Source organism: Arachis ipaensis, chromosome B9 (genome assembly GCF_059453495.1).
Source record: "Arachis ipaensis isolate K30076 ecotype BB chromosome B9, ASM5945349v1, whole genome shotgun sequence".
Classification (NCBI taxonomy): Eukaryota; Viridiplantae; Streptophyta; class Magnoliopsida; order Fabales; family Fabaceae; genus Arachis; species Arachis ipaensis.
Window position 1 is genome coordinate 78,279,040 of NC_142444.1, and position 24,411 is coordinate 78,303,450.

General features: G+C 38.6%; 2 non-coding genes across 2 annotated transcripts; one reads left to right on the forward strand and one right to left on the reverse strand.

The window, feature by feature from the left end:
* Window positions 1-6,762: 6,762 nt before the first annotated feature.
* Window positions 6,763-6,870, reverse strand: LOC148545109 (small nucleolar RNA R71). Its single transcript, XR_015900337.1, has one exon. It is a non-coding gene; the product is annotated as a small nucleolar RNA R71 (small nucleolar RNA).
* Window positions 6,871-24,165: 17,295 nt separating this feature from the next.
* Window positions 24,166-24,273, forward strand: LOC148545110 (small nucleolar RNA R71). Its single transcript, XR_015900500.1, has one exon. It is a non-coding gene; the product is annotated as a small nucleolar RNA R71 (small nucleolar RNA).
* The last annotated feature ends 138 nt before the right edge of the window (window positions 24,274-24,411 follow it).

Consider the following 24,411-nt stretch of genomic DNA (forward strand, 5'->3'; position numbering starts at 1 on the left):
CAACGTTAGTGAGAAAGTTAATGGCATTAACTTTGAAGAAGGAGAAGCGTTATTGGCAAAAGTGAGTGCCAATAACACTAAGGAAGCAAGAAGACCCACGTTAGCTTCCACATTAGTTACATTAACGTGGGAACTAACGTGGAAGGAAAGGAAAACGCCAACGTTAGTGGAAAAAGTGAGTGCCACTAACGTTTTCAAAGCAAAGGAAGACCCACGTTAGTGGCCATGTTAGTTACACTAACGTGGACAAAAGTCTCACCTGGCAGCCTGACCATGCCTTCTTCAAACAAGAATAACTTGAGCCACAAAGCTCCAAATGAGGTGATTCTAATGGCATTGGAAAGTAGGATTCCAGATCTTTCCAAGCATATATGGCACTACATGGTGGACACTAAATTTATGGGAGAAAACCTGCCCCGAAAGTGCAAAGATGAACATGGTACCAACCTGTAGTAAGGCTAGCTGACCTCTTCACCTTCCAAGAAGTGTAACTCGAGCTGTAGAGCTCCAAATGATGCGCTTTCAAAGGCGTTGGAAAGTAGACATTTAGGACTTTCCAAAAATATATAATAGTATGGGTTAGACATTAATTTTGAACTCCAGAGCCTGGCAACATTAAGCCCCTGATCGCTAATGTTATTGTGACTCGCTTTTTCCAGTAACGCTAGCGACTATGCGAGCGACCTTGTCCACTTCAAAGGAGCATAACTTGAGTTATAGAGGTTTAATTATGGTGATTCTAGTTGTGTTAGAAAGCTGACATTCAGAGCTTTCCAACGATATATAATACTTTATAGTGGGCATAAAATTAGAGAACAAACAAGAAGCATCTTTTAAGCCCCAAAAACACCAACTGGGTAGCAAGTGTGACGTTAGCCACACTAACTTCAGCACTAACGCCACACTTGTAGCGTTAGTATGGATAACAGAAGCAATAAAGCCAAGTCACCCTGGACCACAATTTGATTCACTTCTCTCTCAAGTCCACTTCAAAGCTCAAGCAAGCAAGCCCACAATTGTCAACCAATCAAGGCCACAAGAAGCATCTAGAATAGTTAATTTTCATTTCATTGTAATTTGCTTTTAATTTCATTTCATTTTTGTAATTTAGGAGAGCCTATAAAAAGGCCTTAGTTTCTACATTGAATTAATTCTGGAACGGAGAATTGAAGGAAGGGGGAGAGAGTGAAGACCAATTCGAACTTCTGTGAATTGGCACACTCCAAGGGGAGTGGGTCTTCGGACCCCTCCCCTCCTACACTCTTCTTCCTTTTCTCTTCTTTTCTTCCTTAGGAGTAGTTTTGTTTTCGTTGTAATTTTCATTTATGAATTTTAAAGTTTCGATTTCAGTTTTAATCTTCATCTTTACTTTTCTGTACTTTCTTTCTTTCCTATTTTGGTAGAGCAATGATCAACTAACTCTTTTCAATGTGTTAGAGAGCTCTATTGTGATTCAATGAATCAATTGTAGTTCTTATTCTTCTTCTTCTTTCTTTTCTCTTGATTTTACTAGAGAGCTTTCGATCTTCATCCAATTGGGTAATTTTCTTGGAAGAGAAATTGCTCATACTTGGATTTCCTTTGAAGCTTGGAAGAGGAATGAGGAAATCATGCTAGAAATGCTCTCTCACATTGGATTAGATTGGGGGTTGGATGGATGTTGTGACATTTAATCCTACCATAACTTTGATCTATGAATGTGTGTGGTATAATCAGTGACCAAACTTCATCTCTTTTCATGAGCAATTAAATCAAGGAATTGGAAAATTGTTCAAGCTTAGAGAGATTGGATTGCCGAGGAATTGGGATCCAATCACTAAAGATTGCCAAGGAGATCAATGAATGCATTGATTGAGGAAGAGATGAGAATGAACTTGATCCGGAGGATTGCAATATCTCTTGATCCTAATGTTCATTTTATTTTTAGTTCTTACATTTACTTTTCTTGCCATTTTACTTTTCTGCACTTTATAGTTTTTCCTTTACATTCATGCAATTTACATTTCCTTGTTACTTTTCACTCCAATATGATTTGTCTAACTAGGATAATTAATCAACCATTGATTGCTTAATCCATTAATCTCTGTGGGATTCGACCTCACTCTTTTGTGAGTTATTACTTGACGACAATTCGGTATACTTGCTAAGGGAAATTTGTTGAGAGACAAGTTTTTCGTAATCACTTATCAATTATCAGCAGCAAGAGATAGTAAGCAAAATTAACAATCCAATACTTATAATAGAAAACAAAAATTGAACAGAGAGTAAACCAACTAAACAACTAACTAACTAAAACAAATGGGTATAAATGGTGTTTTGTAGTGTTGAATGAGGGGTAGAAAAAGAGAAGAGGAGAGAAGAAGGGAAGAAATGGAAAGAAGAGAAGAAAAGATGTGTAGTGAAGTAAGGGCGTCCATGCGTACGCGTGCATGATGCGTACGCGCGGGAATGGTGAAATGGAAACGACGCATACGCGTGTGTCACACGTGCGCATCGATGGGTTATTTAGAGAGAGACACGTACGCGTCCTATACGCGTACGCGTGAGTTCTCTTGTGCGAAAGGCACAAAACGCGCACAGTGCAGGCGCAACTCTCGGGAAAATGGATTGGAAAACAAAAATTTTCATCCACGCATACGCGTGGTTGACGCGTGCGTGTGGGTTCTCAAAAATACTTGGGTCACGCGTACGCGTGAAGCACGCGTACGCGTGGATTATGCTCTGCTTTTCAAAGTTTTTCCATGTTCTTGCACCAAACCAAGCATTCCAAACCTAAAAAAAATTACCAAAACATCATAAGACCTTATTTAACCTACTAGACTCCCAATTAAACTCAACTAACTAAACAAAACATGAAATTAAACCTAAATTACCAATATTTACAAGAGAAAATAAAAAGAGTTTACCATGTGGGGGTGTCTCCCACCTAGCACTTTTATTTATTGACCTTAAGTTGGACTAATGGGGAGCTCCTTGATGAGCGGATAATTTATACACTTTTTGGCACTGTTTTTACATAGTTTTCAGTATGAATTGATTAGTTTTTAATATAATTTTATTAGTTTTTAAATAAAAATTACATTTCTGGATTTTACTATGAGTTTGTGTGTTTTTCTGTGATTTCAGGTATTTTCTGGCTGAAATTGAGGGACTTGAGCAAAAATCAGATTCAGAGGTTGAGGAAGGACTGCAGATGCTGTTGGATTCTGACCTCCCTGCACTCAAAGTGGATTTTCTGGAGCTATAGAACTCTAAATGGAGCGCTCTCAATTGCGTTGGAAGGAGACATCCAGGGCTTTCCAGCAATATATAATAGTCCATACTTTGGCCGAGTTTAGACGACGCAAACTGGCGTTCAACGCCAGTTCCATATTGCATTCTGGAGTTAAACGCCAGAAACAGGTTGCAAAGTGGAGTTAAACGCCAGAAACAGGTTACAAACTGGCGTTCAACTCCAAGAGAAGCCTCTACACGTGTAAAGCTCAATGCTCAGCCCAAGCACACATCAAGTGGGCCCCAGAAGTGAATTTCTGCATCATTTACTCATTCCTATAACCTTAGTAACTAGTTTAGCATAAATAGAACTTTTTACTATTGTAATGGAGTTCCTTTTTTCCTAATTTTCGAATTCATATGCCATTTAGGGAGGCTGGCCTCTCGGCCATGCCTGGACCTTGCTCTTATGTATTTTCAACGGTAGAGTTACTACACACCATAGATTAAGGTGTGGAGCTCTGCTGTTCCTCATGAATTAATGCAAAGTACTATTGTTTTTCTATTTAATTCAAGCTTATTCCTATTCTAAGATATCCATTCGCACCCAAGAACATGATGAATGTGATGATTATGTGACGCTCATCACCATTCTCACCTATGAACGCGTGCCTGACAACCACTTCCGTTCTACATGAAGATGAGATAGAATGAGTATCTCTTAGGTATCTAATACAGGGGACCGAGTCTGAGATATTAGAATCTTCGTGGTATAAGTTAGAACCCATGGATGGCCATTCCCGAGATCCAGAAAGTCTAAAACTTGTCTGTGGTATTCCGTGTAGGATCTGAGAAGGGATGGCTGTGACGAGCTTCAAAATCGCGAGTGCTGGGCGTAGTGACAGACGCAAAAGGATAGTAAATCCTATTCTGGTATGATCTAGAACCGACAGATGATTAGCCATGCAGTGACATCGTATTGGACCATTTTCACAGAGAAGATGGGATGTAGCCATTGACAATGGTCATGCCCTACATACAGCTTGCCATGGAAGGGTGTAGGAATGATTGGATGAAGACAGCAGGAAAGCGGAGGTTCAGGAGGAACGAAAGCACCTCTATACGCTTATCTGAAATTCTCACCAATGAATTACATAAGTATCTCTATCCTAGTTTATATTTTATTTATATTTTTATTATCAATTCACCATAACCATTTGAATCTGCCTGACTGAGATTTACAAGGTGACCATAGCTTGCTTCAAGCTGACAATCTCCGTGGGATCGACCCTTACTCACGTAAGGTATTACTTGGACGACCCAGTGCACTTGCTGGTTAGTTGTGTAAAGTTGTGACAAAGTGTGATTCACGTTTGAGAGCACCAAGCCTTTGGTGCCGTTGTTGATGATCGCAATTTCGCTACCATGTTTTTGGCGCCGTTGCCGGGGATTGTTCGAGTTTGGACAACTGACGGTTCATCTTGTTGCTCAGATTAGGTAATTTTATTTTAATTTTAAGCTTTTTATTTTTTATTTTCAAAAAATACAAAAAAATTTTCTTCTTTTTTGTTCTTCCCAAAATAATTTTCGAAAAAATAAAAAAAATTTAATAAAATCATAAAAACCAAAAAAATTTCTTGATATTTCTTGTTTGAGTCTAGTGTCAAATTGTAAGTTTGGTGTCAATTGCATGCCTTTAATTTTTCTTTAAAATTTTCGAAGAACACATGCATTGAGTTTCTTTCTTGTTCTTCATGATCTTCAAGTTGTTCTTGACAAGTCTTCTTGTTTGATCTTCATATTTTCTTGTTTTGTGTCTTTTCCTGTTTTTCATATGCATTCTTGAATTATTAGTGTCTAGAGAATAAAAATTTTTAAGTTTGGTGTCTTGCATATTTTTCTTTTCTTAAAAATTTTAAAAAATGTGTTCTTGATATTCATCTTGACATTCAAAGTGTTCTTGGTGTTCATCTTGAAATTCAAAGTGTTCTTGCATGTTTCCTTTGTTTTGATCCAAAATTTTTATGTTTTGAGTCTTTTTATTGTTTTTCTCTTTCTTCATCAAAAATTCAAAAATCAAAAAAATATCTTTCCCTTATTTCACCCATAAATTTTCGAAAATTTGAGTTGACTTTTTCAAAACTTTTTAAAATTTAATTGTTTCTTATGAGTCAAATCAAATTTTCAATTTAAAAATTCTATCTTTTTCAAATCTTTTTCAAAAATCAAATCTTTTTCATTTTTTCTTTCATATTTTCGAAAAATTCAAAATTGATTTTCAAAATCTTTTTCTTCTTTACATTTCATATTTTCAAAATTAATGCTAACAATTAATGTGAATGATTCAAAAACTTTAAGTTTGTTACTTACCTAATAAAAAAGGTTCAATCTCTAAATTTTAAAATCATATCTTTTTGTTTCTTGTTAGTCAAGTAATCAACTTTAATTTTCAAAATCAAATCTTTTTAAATTTCTTTTTCAAATCTTTTTCAAAATAAGTTTCAATCACATCTTTTTCAAAATCAATTTCAAAATCTTTTCTAACTTCTTATCTTTTCAAAATTTGATTTCAATTCTTTTTCAATTAACCACTTAACTTTTTGTTTAATTCTTATCTTTTTCAAAACTACCTAACTAACTCTCCCTCTCTAATTTTCGAAAATCCCTTCCCTCTTTTTCAAAATTCCTTTTTAATTAACTAGTTGTTTTAAATGTTAATTTGATTTAATTTTATTTTCCTTTCTTAATTTTTGAATTTTAATTTTTAATTTTAAATTAAAAACAAAAATATTTTTCTTTTATTTTCAATTAATTTTCGAAATTCTCTCCCCCTTATCTCTTTCTAATTATTTTATTTATTTACTAACACTTCTCTTCATCTCAAAATTCGAACCCTCTTTTCCTCTTGGTGTTCGAATTTCTCTTCTCCTATTCCTTTCTTATTCTACTCACATAAAGGAATCTCTATACTGTGACATAGAGGATTCCATATTTTCTTTTCTGTTTTCTTCTTTTTCATATGAGCAGGAACAAGGATAAGAACATTCTTGTTGAAGATGATCCTGAACCTGAAAGGACTCTGAAGAGGAAGCTAAGGGAAGCTAAAGCACAACTCTCTGGAGAAAATCTGACAGAAATTTTCGAAAAAGGAGTAGAGATAGCCGAAATTAATAACAATGCAAGGAAGAGGCTTGGTGACTTTACTGCACCAAATTCCAATTTACATGGAAGAAGCATCTCAATCCCTGCCATTGGAGCAAACAATTTTGAGCTGAAACCTCAATTAGTTTCTCTGATGCAACAGAACTGCAAGTTTCATGGACTTTCATCAGAAGATCCTTTTCAGTTCTTAACTGAATTCTTGCAGATCTGTGATACTGTTAAGACCAATGGGGTTGATCTTGAGGTCTACAGGCTTATGCTTTTCCCGTTTGCTATAAGAGACAGAGCTAGAATATAGTTGGACTCTCAACCTAAAGACAGCCTGAACTCTTGGGTAAGCTGGTCACGGCTTTCTTAGCCAAGTTCTTTCCTCCTCAAAAGCTTAGTAAGCTTAGAGTGGATGTTCAAACCTTCAAATAGAAAGAAGGTGAGTCCCTCTATGAAGCTTGGGAGAGATACAAGGAACTGACCAAAAAGTGTCCTTCTGACATGCTTTCAGAATAGACCATCCTAGATATACTCTATGATGGTCTCTCTGAATTATCTAAAATGTCATTGGATCATTCTGTAGGTGGATCCATTCACCTAAAGAAAACACCTGCAGAAGCTCAAGATCTCATTGACATGGTTGCAAATAACCAGTTCATGTACACTTCTGAAAGGAATCCTGTAAGTAATGGGACGCCTCAAAGGAAGGGAGTTCTTGAAATTGATGCTCTGAATGCCATATTGGCTCAGAACAAAATATTGGCTCAGCAAGTCAATATGATTTCTCAGAGTCTGAATGGATTGAAGGAATCATCCAACAGTACTATAGAGGCATCTTCTGAAGAAGAAGCTTATGATCTTGAGAACCCTGCAATAGCAGAGGTGAATTACATGGGTGAACCCTATGAAAACACCTATAATCCCTCATGGAGAAATCATCCAAATTTCTCATGGAAGGATCAACAAAAGCCTCAACAAGGCTTTAATAATGGTGGAAGAAACAGGTTTAGCAATAGCAAGCCTTTTCCTTCATCCACCCAACAATAGACAGAGAATTCTGAGCAGAATCCATCTAGCTTAGAAATATAGTCTCTGATCTATCTAAGGCCACTCTAAGTTTCATGAATGAAACAAGGTCCTCCATTAGAAATTTGGAGGCACAAGTGGGCCAGCTGAGTAAAAGGGTCACTGAAACTCCTCCTAGTACTCTCCCAAGCAATACAGAAGAAAATCCAAAGAGAGAGTGCAAGGCCATTGATTTGACCATCATGGCCGAACCTACAAGGGAGGAGAAGGACGTGAATCCTAGTGAGGAAGACCTCCTGGGACGCTCAGTGACCAATAAGGAGTCCCTTTGAGGAACCAAAGGAATCTGAGGCTCATCTAGAGACCATAGAGATTCTATTAAACCTTCTTCTGCCCTTCATAAGCTCTGATGAGTATTCTTCTTCTGAAGAGAATGAAGATGTTACTGAAGAGCAGGTTACTAAGTACCTTGGTGCAATAATGAAGTTAAATGCCAAATTATTTGGTAATGAGACTTGGGAAGCTAAACCTCCTTTGCTCACCAATGAACTAAATGCATTGGATAGGCAGAAATTACCTCAAAAGAAACAGGACCCTGGTAAATTCCTAATTCACTGTAACATAGGCACCATGACCTTTGAGAAGGCTCTGTGTGACCTGGGGTCAGGAATAAACTTAATGCCACTCTCTGTAATGGAGAAACTTGGGATCTTTGAGGTGCAAGCTGCCAGAATCTCATTAGAGATGGCAGACAACTCAAGAAAATAGGCTTATGGACTAGTAGAGGACGTGTTAGTAAAGGTTGATGGCCTTTTACATCCCTGCTGATTTCATAATCCTAGACACTGAGAAGGATGAGGATGAATCCATCATCCTTGGAAGACCCTTCCTAGCCACAGCAAGAGCTATGATTGATGTGGACAGAGGAGAGTCGGTCCTTCAACTGAATGTGGACAACCTTGTGTTTAAAAGTCAAGGATCTCCTTCTGTAACCATGGAGAGGAAGCATGAAAAGCTTCTCTCACTGCTAAGTCAACCAAAGCCCCCACAGTCAAACTCTAAGTTTGGTGTTGGGAGGCCACAACAAACTCTAAGTTTGGTGTTCAACCCCATATTTAAACTCTAAGTTTGGTGTTGGGAGGTTCCAACAATGCTCTGAACATCTGTGAGGCTCCATGAGAGCTCACTGTCAAGCTATTGACATTAAAGAAGCCCTTGTTGGGAGGCAACCCAATGTTATTTAATTATATCTATTTTATTTTTATTGTTATTTTCATATTTTATTAGGTGGATGATCATGTGGAGTCACAAAAACTACTAAAAAATAAAAAACAGAATGAAAAAACAGCATTAAAAATAGCATACCCTGGAGGAGGAGCATTCTGGCGTTTAAACGCCAGAAACAAGCACCAAGCTGGCATTTAATGCCAGAAACAAGCATCTACCTGGCGTTAAAGGCTAGAAACAGGCTACATTTGGGCGTTTAACGCCAGAAACAAGCAGCAGTCTGGCGTTAAACGCCAGGATTGCACAGCAAGGGCGTTTTACACGCCTAATTGGAGCAGGGATGTTAAGTCCTTGGCCCCACTGGATCTGTGGACCCCACAGGATCCCCTCAGGATCTATGGAACCCATAGGATCCCTACCACTTCTTCTCTCCTCTTCACACCTTTTCATAACTCTCTTCCGCAAATACCCTTCACCAATCAACTCAATCACTCTTCTCCTTGGCCGAATACACCCCTCTTTCCCTCTCCTCCATTTCTCCTCTTCTTCTCCTTCTTTCTTTCTTCTTTTGCTCATGGACAAGCAAATATTTTAAGTTTGGTGTGGTAAAAAGCATTGCTTTTTGTTTTTCAAGAAAGAGGAAAGGGAAGGCAATTGCTTCCACCTCTGAGTCATGGGAGATGGAGAGATTCATCTCAAAGGTCCATCAAGACCACTTCTATGAAGTTGTGGCCAAGAAGAAAGTGATCCCTGAGGTACCTTTCAAACTCAAAAAGAATGAGTATCCGGAGATCCGACATGAGATCCGAAGAAGAGGATGGGAATTTCTCACCAACCCTATTCAACAAGTCGGGATCTTAATGGTTCAAGAGTTCTATGCAAACGCATGGATCACTAGGAACCATGATCAAAGTGTGAACCCGAATCCAAAGAATTGGCTTACAATGGTTCGGGGGAATTGCTTAGATTTCAGTCCGGAAAATGTAAGGTTGGTGTTCAACTTGCCAATAATGCAAGAGAACGCATGCCCCTACACTAGAAGGGTCAACTTTGATCAAAGGGTGGACCAAGTCCTCATAGACATATGTGTGGAAGGAGCTCAATGGAAAATTGACTCAAGAGGCAAGCCGGTTCAATTGAGAAGACTGGACCTTAAGCCTGTAACTAGAGGATGGTTGGAGTTTATTCAATGCTCAATCATTCCTACTAGCAACTGGTCTGAAGTTACTATAGACCCGGCCATCATGATCCATAGTATCATGATTGGGGAGGAAGTGAAAGTTCATGAGATTATACCTCAAGAACTCTACAAGGTGGCTGACAAGTCATCCAATTTGACAAGGTTAGCCTTTCTTCACCTCATCTGTCACCTCTGCAATTCGGCTGGGATTGACATAGAGGGAGACATCCTCATTGATGAGGACAAGCCCATCACTAAGAAAAGCATGGAGCAAACAAGAGACTGTGGATCTCAACAAGAGCATGAGGAAATTCCTCATCATGAAATCCCTGAGATGCCTCAGGGGATGCACTTTCCTTCACAGAACTATTGGGAACAAATCAACACTTCCCTAGGAGAATTAAGTTCCAACATGGGACAACTATGGATGGAGTACCAAGAGCACTCCATCATCCTCCATGAGATTAGAGAAGATCAAAGAGCTATGAGGGAGGAGCAACAAAGACAAGGAAGAGACATAGAGGAGCTCAAGAGCACCATTAGTTCTTCAAGAAGAGGAAGACATCACACTCACTAAGGTGGACCCGTTCGTTAATCTCCTTGTTCTTATTTTCCTGTTTTTCGTTTACTATGCTTTATGTTTATGTTTGTGTCTCATTACATGATCATTAGTAGTTAAGTGTCTATGCCTTAAAGTTATGAATATCCTATGAATTCATCACCTCTCTTAAAAGAAAAATGTTTTAAAAACAAAAGAATAAGAAGTACATGGTTTCGAATTCATCCTTGAAACTAGTTTAATTATTTTGATGTGGTGACAATACTTTTTGTTTTCTGAATGAATGCTTGAACAGTGCATATGTCTTTTGATATTGTGGTTTATGAATGTTAAATATGTTGGCTCTTGAAAGAATGATGAAAAAGGAGACATGTTATTTGATAATCTGAAAAATCATAAAATTGATTCTTGAAGCAAGAAAAAGCAGTGAATACAAAAGCTTGCGAAAAAAAAGAGAGAAATAAAATGAAAAAGTAAGCAGAAAAAGCCAAAAGCTCTTTAAACCAAAAGGCAAGAGAAAAAAGCCAATAGCCCTTAAAACCAAAAGGCAAGGGTAATAAAAAGGATCCAAGGCTTTGAGCATCAGTGGATAGGAGGGCCTAAAGGAATAAAATCCTGGCCTAAGCGGCTAAACCAAGCTGTCCCTAACCATGTGCTTGTGGCGTGAAGGTGTCAAGTGAAAACTTGAGACTGAGCGGTTAAAGTCAAGGTCCAAAGCAAAAACAGAGTGTGCTTAAGAACCCTGGACACCTTTAATTGGGGACTTTAGCAAAGCTAAGTCACAATCTGAAAAGGTTCACCCAGTTATGTGTCTGTGGCATTTATGTATCCGGTGGTAATACTGGAAAACAATGTGCTTGGGCCCACGGCCAAGACTCATTAAGTAACTGTGTTCAAGAATCAACATACTGAACTAGGAGAATCAATAACACTATCTGAATTCTAAGTTCCTATAGATGCCAATCATTCTATACTTCAATGGATAAAGTGAGGTGCCAAAACTATTCAAGAGGCTAAAAGCTACTAGTCCCGCTCATCTGATTGGAGCTAAGTTTCATTGATATTTTGGAATTTATAGTATATTCTCTTCTTTTTATCCTATTTGATTATCAGTTGCTTGGGGACAAGCAACAATTTAAGTTTGGTGTTGTGATGAGCGGATAATTTATACGCTTTTTGGCATTGTTTTTACATAGTTTTCAGTATGAATTGATTAGTTTTTAATATAATTTTATTAGTTTTTAAATAAAAATCACATTTCTGGACATTAGTATGAGTTTGTGTGTTTTTCTGTGATTTCAGGTATTTTCTGGGTGAAATTGAGGGACTTGAGCAAAAATCAGATTCAGAGGTTGAGGAAGGACTGCAGATGCTGTTGGATTCTGACCTCCCTACACTCAGTGGATTTTCTGGAGCTACATAACTCCAAATGGAGCGCTCTCAATTGCGTTGGAAGTTAGACATCCAGGGCTTTCCAGCAATATATAATAGTCCATACTTTGCCCGAGTTTAGATGACGCAAACTGGCGTTCAACGCCAGTTCCATGTTTCATTTTGGAGTTAAACGCCAGAAACAGGTTGCAAAGTGGAGTCAAACGCCAGAAACAGGTTACAAACTGGCATTCAACTCCAAAGAAGCCTCTACACGTGTAAAGCTCAATGCTCAGCCTAAGCACACACCAAGTGGGCCCCGAAAGTAGATTTCTGCATCATTTACTCATTCCTGTAACCCTAGTAACTAGTTTAGCATAAATAGAACTTTTTACTATTGTAATGGAGTTCCTTTTTCCCTAATTTTCGAATTTATATGCCATTTAGGGAGGCTGGCCTCTCGGCCATGCTTGGACCATGCTCTTATGTATTTTCAACGGTAGAGTTTCTACACACCATAGATTAAGGTGTGGAGCTCTGCTGTTCCTCATGAATTAATGCAAAGTACTATTGTTTTTCTATTCAATTCAAGCTTATTCCTATTCTAAGATATCCATTCGCACTCAAGAACATGATAAATGTGATGATTATGTGACGCTCATCACCATTCTCACCTATGAACGCGTGCCTGACAACCACTTCCGTTCTACATGAAGATGAGATTGAATGAGTATCTCTTAGGTATCTAATACAGGGGACCGAGTCCGAGATATTAGAATCTTCGTGGTATAAGTTAGAACCCATGGATGGCCATTCCTGAGATCCGGAAAGTCTAAAACTTGTCTGTGGTATTCCGTGTAGGATCTGGGAAGGGATGGCTGTGACGAGCTTCAAACTCACGAGTGCTGGGCATAGTGACAGACGCAAAAGGATAGTAAATCCTATTCCGGTATGTTCGAGAACCGACAGATGAATAGCCATGCAGTGACAACGCATTGGACCATTTTCACAGAGAGGATGGGATGTAGCTATTGACAACGGTGATGCCCTACATACAGTTTGCCATGGAAGGGAGTAGGATTGATTGGATGAAGACAGCCGGAAAGCAGAGGTTCAGGAGGAATGAAAGCACCTCTATACGCTTATCTGAAATTCTCACCAATGAATTACATAAGTATCTCTATCCTAGTTTATATTTTATTTATATTTTTATTATCAATTCACTATAACCATTTGAATCCCCCTAACTGAGATTTACAAGGTGACCATAGCTTGCTTCAAGCCGACAATCTCCGTGTGATCGACCCTTACTCACGTAAGGTATTACTTGCACGACCCAGTGCACTTGCTGGTTAGTTGTGCGAAGTTGTGACAAAGTGTGATTCACGTTTGAGAGCACCAAGCCTTTGGCGCCATTGTTGATGATCGCAATTTCGCATACCACTCCTCATCAAGGTGGCTTGTGCTTGAATACATCCTTGAACATCTACTAATGCTTGGACTTCCATTGTGCTTCATCATTAAAAGTTAATAACTCCATGCTTTGATGGAGTTCTTCACAACGCATGGGCTCCCAAAGTTGATCCTCCTTTTGTAACCCATGATCCCATACTTTGTTTTCACACCCATCTTCAAATTGATCATGGTAATCCTTTCCGGGTGGTAGAGAAACCAAATTCTCATGAAGGCCCCAAATGATCCTCCTAGACCCATTGAATTGAGCACTACACCAATCCATGCACCTCAATTTTGAGCTTCCAACCATAATGAGCCTAGACTTACAACGCCAACCACTAAACATCCTCCTCTTACGCTTAATTCCACAAAGCGCCCTAAGTTGGCCATTCGTTTCAAGCAAACCAAATTCAAGTGGGATAATAAAGCTAAGAGTTAGAAGTTTTACCCATTCAAATAAAGGATTAAATGACAACCTAGGTAAAGGAGTTCCCAATGCTCTTAACAAGGCGCACTCTACTCCCGTCCATCCTCTCCTAGAGGCTTCCACCACTTGACAAGGTTCTTCAAGCTTTACTTCTTGCCAAACTCCCTCTGTGAACTCAACATATCCTAAAGTTCCAACTTCTACTTCCTTTGGTTCAATCATCTCTACCTTCTCCTCTTGTAGCACTTCTCGCTTTAACTCTTCTTCTCCACATTGAAGCTCTAATTCCACTCCCTTACTAAGCTCTTTGGTTGCTTCTCCACATTCAACAATGTGAGTGTTTTGATCGCGCAAGCTTAGGCAGGATGAGACTATATTTCCAATGGCTTCTACCATGATAGCCGTCTTGGCTCTTAACTCCTCAAACTTCTTTTCATCCTCCTTATGTTGCCTTAAGATACGAGATTCAAGATATCTCAGTTCTAGCATGAGGGCTTCATTGGGAGGTGGTGGTGGAGGAGAGGGTTCATTGTTTGAGGGAAGGATGTTATAGTTGGAAGGTGGTTCATATTGGTAAAATTCTTGAGGTGGTGTGTATGGCCTTTGTGGTTCATGGGGGTATTGGTGTTGGAATGGTGGTGGCTCTAGGTATGGTTGATATGGTGGTTGGTATGGTGGATATGGGTTGGGGTCATATGGAGGTGAATGGTGGTATGAGGCTTGTGAGTATAGTGGAGGGTTATATTGAAGAGGGGGTTCATATGTATATGATGCTTGTGGTTGACAACCACAATGAGGGTCATCACATACATTAGATTGATATGCACCAAGATTTGAATTGTACCTATAAGAAGCCAGAGGAGGTTGTTGCCAAGAAGGTTGTCCATAAGCTTAGGGCTCCTCCCACCTTTGATCTCCAAATCTTTGATGCATATCTTCATTGTAGCTTCTATTCCCAACTCCTACAATATAGTTGTAACCACACTCATAGCCAACAGGATGAGAATTCATAGTGACAAGAGAAAATAAAAACAAATACCAATAAGAACAAAGAGAGCAAAATCCTACAACTAGAAAAAACTAACAAACAAGCCAAAAATCAAGCTATTCACAATATATACAATAGCCAACAACATAGCACCATTGCAATTCCCCGGCAACGGCGCCATTTTGATGAGCGAGAATTTTAGTTAATGGTATATAATTTCACAAATAAATTCTCATTGCAAGTATATTTCTAAACCAACAAACAATCCTCCCAACCAAAAATTTGGTTGTCACAAATAACAAACCCCAAATAAGAATTAACCGAAGTATTTGAACTCCGGGTCGTCTCACAAGGAATTGCAATGTAGTGGTCAATTATTGGCTATGAAGAACGAGGGGTTTGATTAATAAAAGGGCAAGGAATTAAATGACAAGAAAAGTAAATCAAAAATTAATAAAGGCAAGGTAAAGAAAGCAAGTAATAATAAAGAGAGACATTCATGGCAAAGATTGAGAATATAGGCTTTCCATCCTGGTCACTAATAACACTAATTAACAAGAATTTATCTCATTACGTCATCCCTAACAATGGAAGAAGGTATAATATTATCTTCAGAAGAGGAAAAGTCAAACTAGATTAGCTAATCTCAATCTAAAGGTCCTAATCAACCCATTGAATATAGGTAGATTGCATTTAGTTAGAATTCATTGAATAAATGTTGATCCCTTTACTTTCTCTTGGTTTAAGCATGAGGACATGCTTGGTTTAAGTGTGGGGAGGTTGATAAACCCCATTTGTAGGGTTTATCTTGTACTGATTTTAGGGGATTTTATGACCTTTTACCCACATTTATTCAATGAAATAGCATGGTTTCATGATTGTCTCCTAATTTGTACTTAAGTGTGAAAAAATGCTTTCTAGGCCCTTAATTAGCTAAATCTAATTCACCTTTGATTCCACTAGATGCCTTGATTTGTTTGTTAAGTGATTTCAGGTTGAAAAGGCTGGGAATGGATCAATGGAATGGAGAGTAAAGCATGCAAAGTGGAGAAATCATGAAGAAATGAAGGAATCGCAAAAGCTGTCAAGCCGACCTCTTTGCACTTAATTCACCATAACTTGAGCTACAGAAGTCCAAATGATGCGGTTCTAGATGCATTAGAAAGCTAACATCCGGGGCTTCGAAATGATATAGGATTTGTCATAGTTGGACCACGCATAGAGGTGCGCACGCGCACGGTACGCGTACTCGCCGACGGTTGCACATGATTCACTTAATGCAACTCGTGGCCAGCGATTTTAGAAGCCTTGTGGGCCCAATCCAACTCATTTTTGATGCTATTTAAGCCAAGGATTGAAGGAGAATTAACATACTTTTGATCATTAGTCATAGTTTAATTCTTAGAAGTAGTTAGAGTTAGTTTTAGAGAGAGAAGCTCTCACTTCTCTCTAGAATTAGAATTAGGATTAGGTTTAGTTCTTCGATCTAGGTTTTGATTCATGCTCTCTACTTCTTCTTCTTCTCAATTCTTTGTTTTTGTATTTATGATTCCTCTATTCTTTTGTTGTAATTTCCTTTATGTTGTTTCTATGCTTTATTGTAGATATACTCTTGTTCCTTCTATTTTCTTCCAATTCAATTTGAGGTAATTCATAATAATTGTGTTTCTTTTGATTGTTGTTATTAATTCCTTGCAATAAGTAGTTGTTAGATTTCATTGTTGTTATCAATTTACTTTGCTTTCCTTTTATGCCTTCCAATTATTTGATGAAATGCTTGGTTGGATTTTAGTATAGATTTTGTTCCTCTTGGATTTGGTAGAGTAATTAGTGACTCTTGAATTATCTAATTCCTTTGTTGATTGACAATTAGAAGTTACTAATTGATTTGGATACCACTAAAGCTAGTCTTTCCCTTGGGAGTTGGCTAGCACTTGTGGAATCAAGTTAATTCATCGACTTGACTTTCCTCCATAGTTAGAGGTTAACTAAGTGGTAGCAATGGATAATTTGTGGTCACAATTGAGGAGGATAATGAGGGTAGGACTTCTAGTTCTCATACCTTGTCAAGAGCTTTGTTAGTTGTTAGTTTATTTTCATTGCCATTTACATTTCATGCCTCTTATCCCAAAAAAACCCCAAACATACTCCATAACCAATATGAAGACACTTTGTTGCAATTCCTAGAGATAACGACCCAAGGTTCAATACTTCGGTTTATAAATTTAGGGGTTTGTACTTGTGACAAACAAAATTTTTGTATGAAAGGATTATTGATTGGTTTAGAAACTATACTTTAATTATCTTTTAGCCCAAAGCCAAATCTGCAAGCAACAAAAACTATTAATTAGCAAATATGAATTAGAATTCAAATTAATAATTTTTGTTATTAATTATATTAATAATGTTTGATCGTCACTAATTTTAATTTGGAGTTTTCCAAACTCATCAATCTCCCCGTTGATGACAAACATTATTAAAAATTGAAATGGAAAGAAATTAAAGATTAGAATACTCCCTTTGAAGATTAGGATTCCTTCCCCTTTTCAATTGTTACATGGCTCCCCCTTAATATATGCCATTTTACCAAGGGAAGCATTACCAGTAACAATTTTATCAAGCCTAAGCAACTATGTTATTCAACATATGGAATTTGAGATGTTGAATGGCTTGATTTATGAGCAGAAATAACATGATAAACACTACTTGACTTGTTATCATATAAATGATTTTCTGCTCAGTGTCAATCAAAAAAGCTTTGAGTACAGAGTAGATGAGAAACAGTTGATAATTCCTAAATAATTTGATTAAATGAACAACATTTTCCAGCTATCATATCAGAGCATCAAAAATATCAGTTTATAGTAGAAAAACATTTTCAGTTAAACACAATCATATCAGATCATAAGGAATATATCACTGTATCAAAGCTTAAAGGGATTATCAAATCACAGCTAAATCCCAAATCCAACAAATATTTCAACAAAATAGAGCATGAGGCATCAACACAGCAGAGCATAAAGGGATTGTCAAAAATAACTAAGTTCCAAATACAGCAACCATTTCAATCAAAACAGATCATAATCATTGGAACAGGGATGATCATGAATCACAAGAGATTTCAGTCCCTGTTTCTTTCAATTTTTTAATTTTTCCAGCTTTCCTCCCCCTTTTGTCATCAAAGGGAAACCTGCAAAAAAATGACAATGGAACATATACAAATATAACCAAAGCCAAAGTATCCAATTATTTAACAAAATATCAGAGGTCTAAAGTATCGAAACAGCCTACAAAGTACCAAAAGAAATCAAACAAAACCAGAATTTAACAAGAAATAAATAAATTAATCATCAGAAAGGTTGTACTCAGATCCAGATTCATCATCCTTCTCGGCAGCCCCCATCTCCTCTTCGAAATTCTGAAGCATCAGACCAACTCTTTCTTGGCACTTTGTCCAAGCTTTTTCATTTTCGTATGCTTGCTTACGAGCGGCCTTGTAGGATTCCACCATCAGCTTGGACATGTTAGAAAATTCAGTGAGGACTTCCTTAATCGATTCTATCACTTTGGATGGTTCGGCTGGGCGGCTCTCAAGATCACTGTCAGAGGGCATTGACCGTTTGCCTTTGGTGCCTTTCATAGTACCTGAAACTCCTCCTCCCTTAATTGATGAAACTTTATTCTCTACATCTTCATTAGTTAGATCAACATTGAACTATTCAAAGATGCAGGTAAGAAATATGTCATAGGGAAGGTTAGCCTTTTTAATGCTCCTAACACATTCCCACATATGCCTTATCATAAGATATGCAAAGGAAATAGGAGATGAAGTAATAATGGCAAAAAGGACAAAGGAATTAGAAACGGTTACTCTATTGTGTGAGCCACTCTGTAGAGTCAGAATGTGAGTAATAATTCTGTGCAGCAATGCTTTTTCTGGACCAAGGGCCTTGTGAGTTGGAACCGTGCCATCCAGCCCAGACAGATTTTCACAGATTTGTTGTAGAGCAATCTGAGATGTGACTTCAACATGAGAATCCTATTTTTCTGACATATAAGCTGCTGGACCTTCATCAACATAACCTAGGGCAGCACTTATTATTTCTCTACTCAGAGTCATGTAAACTCGCTTCACATAGGAATGAATTGCACCATCAATCAGCCTCATGTTTGCATAAAATTCTCAGACCAAAGCAGGGTATACAAGTTTCTAAATTTTGAACAAGGGAGACCACTTCATATTCTCAAAGAGAGTGATAACATTGATTCTTTTAGCAGCAAGAGAGTCCAGATTCACTCTGTATGAAGCACACAAGTGACGTTTCTTCAACACCTTTGTGAAACTCATAAGACGCACAAGAATTAAATCTTCCTGGATCAAAATGTGAATGGATTTTATTGTATTGATTCTTGAAATCCAGGGATTCCAGATTCGGTGGTTCCCTTGTGTTACGTAGCACGTAACTTTTGGTCCTCTGAGAGCTTCGGGCAGATGCATAAGGAGTTGCTTTCTTTGGAGATGAATAAGGTATAGATGTGTGAGGCTCCTCTTCTTCTTCCACAATTTGATTTTTCTAACGCAATTGAGAGCGCGCCAATTGGGCTTCTGTAGCTCCAGAAAATCCACTTTGAGTACAGGGAGGTCAGGATCCAACAACATCTGTAGTCCTTTTTCAGCCTCTGAATCAGATTTTTGCTCAGGTCCCTCAATTTTAGCCAGAAAATACCTGAAATCACAGAAAAACACACAAACTCATAGTAAAGTCAAGAAGAGTGATTTTTATTTAAAAACTAATAAAAACATAATAAAAACTAACTAAAATATACTAAAAACATACTAAAAACAATGCCAAAAAGCGTATAAATTATCCGCTCATCATAACACCAAACTTAAATTGTTGCTTGTCCCCAAGCAACTAAAGATCGTATAGGATAAAAAGAATAGAATGTACAATGAATTCCAAAAACATCTACGAAGATCAGTATTAATTAGATGAGCGGGGCTTTTAGCCTTTTGCTTCTGAACAGTTTTGGCATCTCACTTTATCCCTTGAAGTTCAGAATGATTGGCTTCTATAGGAACTCAGAATCCAGATATTGTTATTGATTCTCCTAGTTAAGTATGTTGATTCTTGAACACAACTACTTTATGAGTCTTGGCCGTGACCTTAAGCATTTTGTTTTCTAGTATTACCACCAGATACATAAATGCCACAGACACATAACTGGGTGAACCTTTTCAGATTGTGACTCAGCTTTGCTAGAGTCCCCAATTAGAGGTGTCCAAAGCTCTTAAGCACACTCTTTTTTCTTTTGGACCACGACCTTAACCGCTCAGTCTCAAGTTTTCACTTGACACCTTCACGCCACAAGCACATGGTTAGGGACAGCTTGGTTTAGCCGCTTAGGCTAGGATTTTATTCCTGTGCGCCCTCCTATCCACTGATGCTCAAAGCCTTGGATCCTTTTTATCACCCTTGCCTTTTGGTTTAAAGGGGTATTGGCTTTTTCTGCTTGCTTTTCTTTTTCTTTCTTTTTCTTTTCTCTCTTTTTTGTTTCTGCAAGCTTTTCACTGCTTTTTCTTGCTTCAATAATCAATTTTATGATTTTTCAGATCATCAGATAACATTTCTCCTTTTCCCATCATTCTTTCAAGAGCCAACAATTTTAACATTCTTTAAATAACGAATTCAAAAATATGCACTATTCAAGCATTCATTCAGAAAAATAATAGTATTGCCACCACATCAAAATAATTAAACTGTTTTAAAATTTGAAATTCATGCACTTCTTTTTCTTTTTCAATGAAAAACATTTTTCATTTAAGAAAGGTGATGGATTCATTTTCATAGCTTTAAGGCATAGACACTAAGACACTAATGATTATGTAATAAAGTCACACACATAAATAAACATAAAGCACAATTTTTGAAAAATAGAAAATAAAGAATAAGGAAATTAAAGAACGGGTCCACCTTAGTGATGGCGGCTTGTTCTTCCTCTTGAAGATCTTATGGAGTGCTTGAGCTCCTCAATGTCTCTTCCTTGCCTTTGTTATTCCTCTCTCATGGTTCTTTGGTCTTCTCTAATTTCATGGAGGAGGATGGAATGCTCTTGGTGCTCCACTGTTAGTTGTCCCATGTTAGAACTTAATTCTCCTAGGGAGGTGTTGATTTGCTCCCAATAGTTTTGTGGAGGAAAATTCATCCCTTGTGGCATCTCAGGGATTTCATGATGAGGAGTTTCCCCATGCTCTTGGTGAGGTTCTCACTTGCTCCATCCTTTTCTTAGTGATGGGCTTGTCCTCATCAATGAGGATGTCTTCCTCTATCTCAATTCCAGCTGAATTGCAGAGGTGACAAATGAGATGAGGGAAGGCTAACCTTGCCATGGTAGAGGACTTATCCGCCACCTTGTAGAGTTCTTGGGATATAACCTCATGAACTTCTACTTCCTCTTTAATCATGATGCTATAAATCATGATAGCCCGGTCTATAGTAACTTCAGACCGGTTGCTAGTAGGAATGACTGAGCATTGGATGAACTCCAACCATCCCCTAGCCACGGGCTTGAGGTCATGCCTTCTTAGTTGAACCAGCTTCCCTCTTGAATCTCTCTTCCGTTGAGTGCCCTCTTCACATATGTCCACGAGGACGTGGTCCAACCTTTGATCAAAGTTGACCCTTCTAGTGTATGGGTGTGCATCTCCTTGCATCATGGGCAAGTTGAATGCCAACCTTACATTTTCCGGACTAAAACCTATGTATTTCACCTGGACCATTGTAAGCCAATTCTTAGGATCTGGGTTCACACTTTGATCATGGTTCTTGGTGATCCATGCATTGGCATAGGACTCTTGAACCATTAAGATTCCGACCTGTTGAATGGGGTTAGTGAGAACTTCCTAACCTCTTCCTCAGATCTCATGTCGGATCTCTGGATATTCGCCCTTTTTGAGATTAAAAGGGACCTCGGGGATCACCTTCTTCTTGGCCACAACTTCATAGAAGTGGTTTTGATGCACCCTTGAGAGGAATCTCTCCATCTCCCATGACTCAGAGGTGGAAGCTTTTGCCTTCCCTTTCCTCTTTCTAGAGGTTTCTCCGGCCTTTGGTACCATTAATGGTTATGGAAAAACAAAAAAGCTTTAGCTTTTACCACACCAAACTTAGAAGGTTGCTCGTCCTCGAGCAAAAGAAGAAAGAAGAGGGTAGAAGAAGAAGAAATAGAGGAGATGGAGGGGGCTTTGTGTTTAGGTTGTGTGAAAATGAAGGAGTGAAGATGGGTTTATATAGGAGTGGAGAGGGGGGTATGGTTCATCCATATAGGGTGGGTTTGGGAGGGAAAGTGGTTTGAATTTGAATGGGGAGGTAGGTGAGGTTTTATGAAGGATGGATGTGGATTGGTGAAGGGTTTATGGAGAAGAGGGTGGGATTTGATAGGTGAGGGGTTTTTGGAGAAGAAGTATTGAGGTGATTGGTGAATGAGCGAAGAAGAGAAAGAGAGGTGGGGTAGGTGGGGATCCTGTGGGGTCCACAGATCTTGAGGTGTCAAGGATTTCTCATCCCTACACCATGTGGCGTGCAAAACGCCCCTTGCTGCCAATCCTGGCGTTAAACGCCAGGCTGCTGCCCATTTCTGGCGTTTAACGCCAGCTTCTTGCCCATTCCTGGCGTTAAACGCCAGCTTCTTTCCCATTCCTGGCGTTAAACGCCCAGAATGGTGCCAGACTGGGCGTTTAACGGCCATTCTGCTACCCTTACTGGCGTTTAAATGCCAGTAAGTTTCTCCTCCAAGGTGTTCTATTTTTCCTTTTGTTTTTGCTTTTTCAATTGTTTTTGTGACTTCACATGATCATCAACCTATAGAAAACATAAAATAACGAAAGAAAATAGAAATTTAACATAGATAATTAGAGATTGGGTTGCCTCCCAATAAGTGCTTCTTTAATGTCAATAGCTTGACAGTGGGCTCTCATGGAGCCTCACAGATGTTCAGAGCAATGTTGGATCCTCCCAACACCAAACTTAGAGTTTGAATGTGGGGGTTCAACACCAAACTTAGAGTTTGACTGTGGAGGCTCTGTTTGACTCTGTATTGAGAGAAGCTCTTCTTGCTTCTTTTCCATTGTTACAGAGGGATACCCTTGAGCTTTAAACACAAGGGAGTCTTCATTCACTTGAATGATCAATTCTCCTCTATCAACATCAATCACAGCTTTTGCTGTGGCTAGGAAGGGTCTGCCAAGGATGATGGATTCATCCATACACTTCTCAGTCTCTAAGATTATGAAATCAGCAGGGATGTAATGGTCTTCAACCTTTACCAAGATATCTTCTACAAGTCCATAAGCCTGTTTCTTTGAATTGTTTGCCATCTCTAGTGAAATTATTGCAGCTTGTACCTTAATGATAAGCATAATGTTTATACTTGATCCCAGGTCACACAGAGTCTTCTCAAAGGTCATGGTGCCTATGGTACAAGGTATTGAGAACTTTGATGAGCAATGGAGGTTCATCCTCCCAAGTCTCATTACCAAACAACCTGGCATTTAGCTTCATGATTGCTCCAAGGTTCTTAGAAACTTGCTCTTCAGTAACATCTTCATCCTCTTCAGAGGAAGAATACTCATCAGAGCTCATGAATGACAAAAGTAAATTTAATGGAATCTCTATGGTCTCAGTCTGAGCCTCAGATTCCCATGGTTCCTCATTAGGGAACTCCATAGAGGTTAGTGGACGTCCATTGAGGTCTTCCTCAGTGGAGATCACTGCCTCTTCCTCCTCTCCAGGTTCGGCCTTGTGAGACGTGTTTATGGCCTTGCATTCTCTCTTTGGATTTTCTTATGTATTGCTTGGGAGAGTACTAGGAGGGAGTTCAGTAATTTTCTTACTCAGCTGACACACTTGTGCCTCCAAATTTTTAATGGAGGACCTTGTTTCAGTCATGAAACTTTGAGTGGTTTTGATTAGATCAGAGACAATGGTTGCTAAGTCAGAGTGGCTCTGCTTAGAATTCTCTGTTTGTTGTTGAGAAGATGATGAAAAAGGCTTGCTATTGCTAAACCTGTTTCTTCCACCATTATTGTTGTTGAAACCTTGTTGAGGTCTCTGTTGATCCTTCCATGAGAGATTTGGATGATTTCTCCATGAAGGATTATAGGTGTTTCCATAGGGTTCTCCCATGTAATTCACCTCTTCCATTGCTGGGTTCTCAGGATCATAAGCTTCTTCTTCAGAGGAAGCTTCCTTAGTACTGCCTGTTGCTGCTTGCATTCCAGACAGACTCTGAGAAATCATATTGACTTGTTGGGTCAATATTTTATTCTGAGCCAATATGGCATTCAGAGTATCAGTATCAAGAACTCCCTTCTTCTGAGTTGTCCCATTATTCACAGGATTCCTTTCAGAAGTGTACATGAATTGGTTATTTGCAACCATTTCAATGAGTTCCTGAGCTTCTGCAGGCATCTTCTTCAGATGAAGAGATCCTCCAGCAGAGCTATCCAATGACATCTTGGATAGTTCAGACAGACCATCATAGAAAATACCTATGATGCTCCATTCTGAAAGCATGTCAGAAGGGCACCTTCTAATCAATTTCTTGTATCTTTCCCAAGCTTCATAGAGGGATTCACCTTCTTTTTGTCTGAAAGTTTGGACTTCCACTCTAAGCTTGCTCAATTTTTTAGGTGGAAAGAACTTTGCCAAGAAGGCATTGACTAGCTTTTCCCAAGAGTTTAGGCTTTCTTTAGGTTGTGAATCCAACCATGTTCTAGCTCTATCTCTTACAGCAAAAGGAAAAAGCATGAGTCT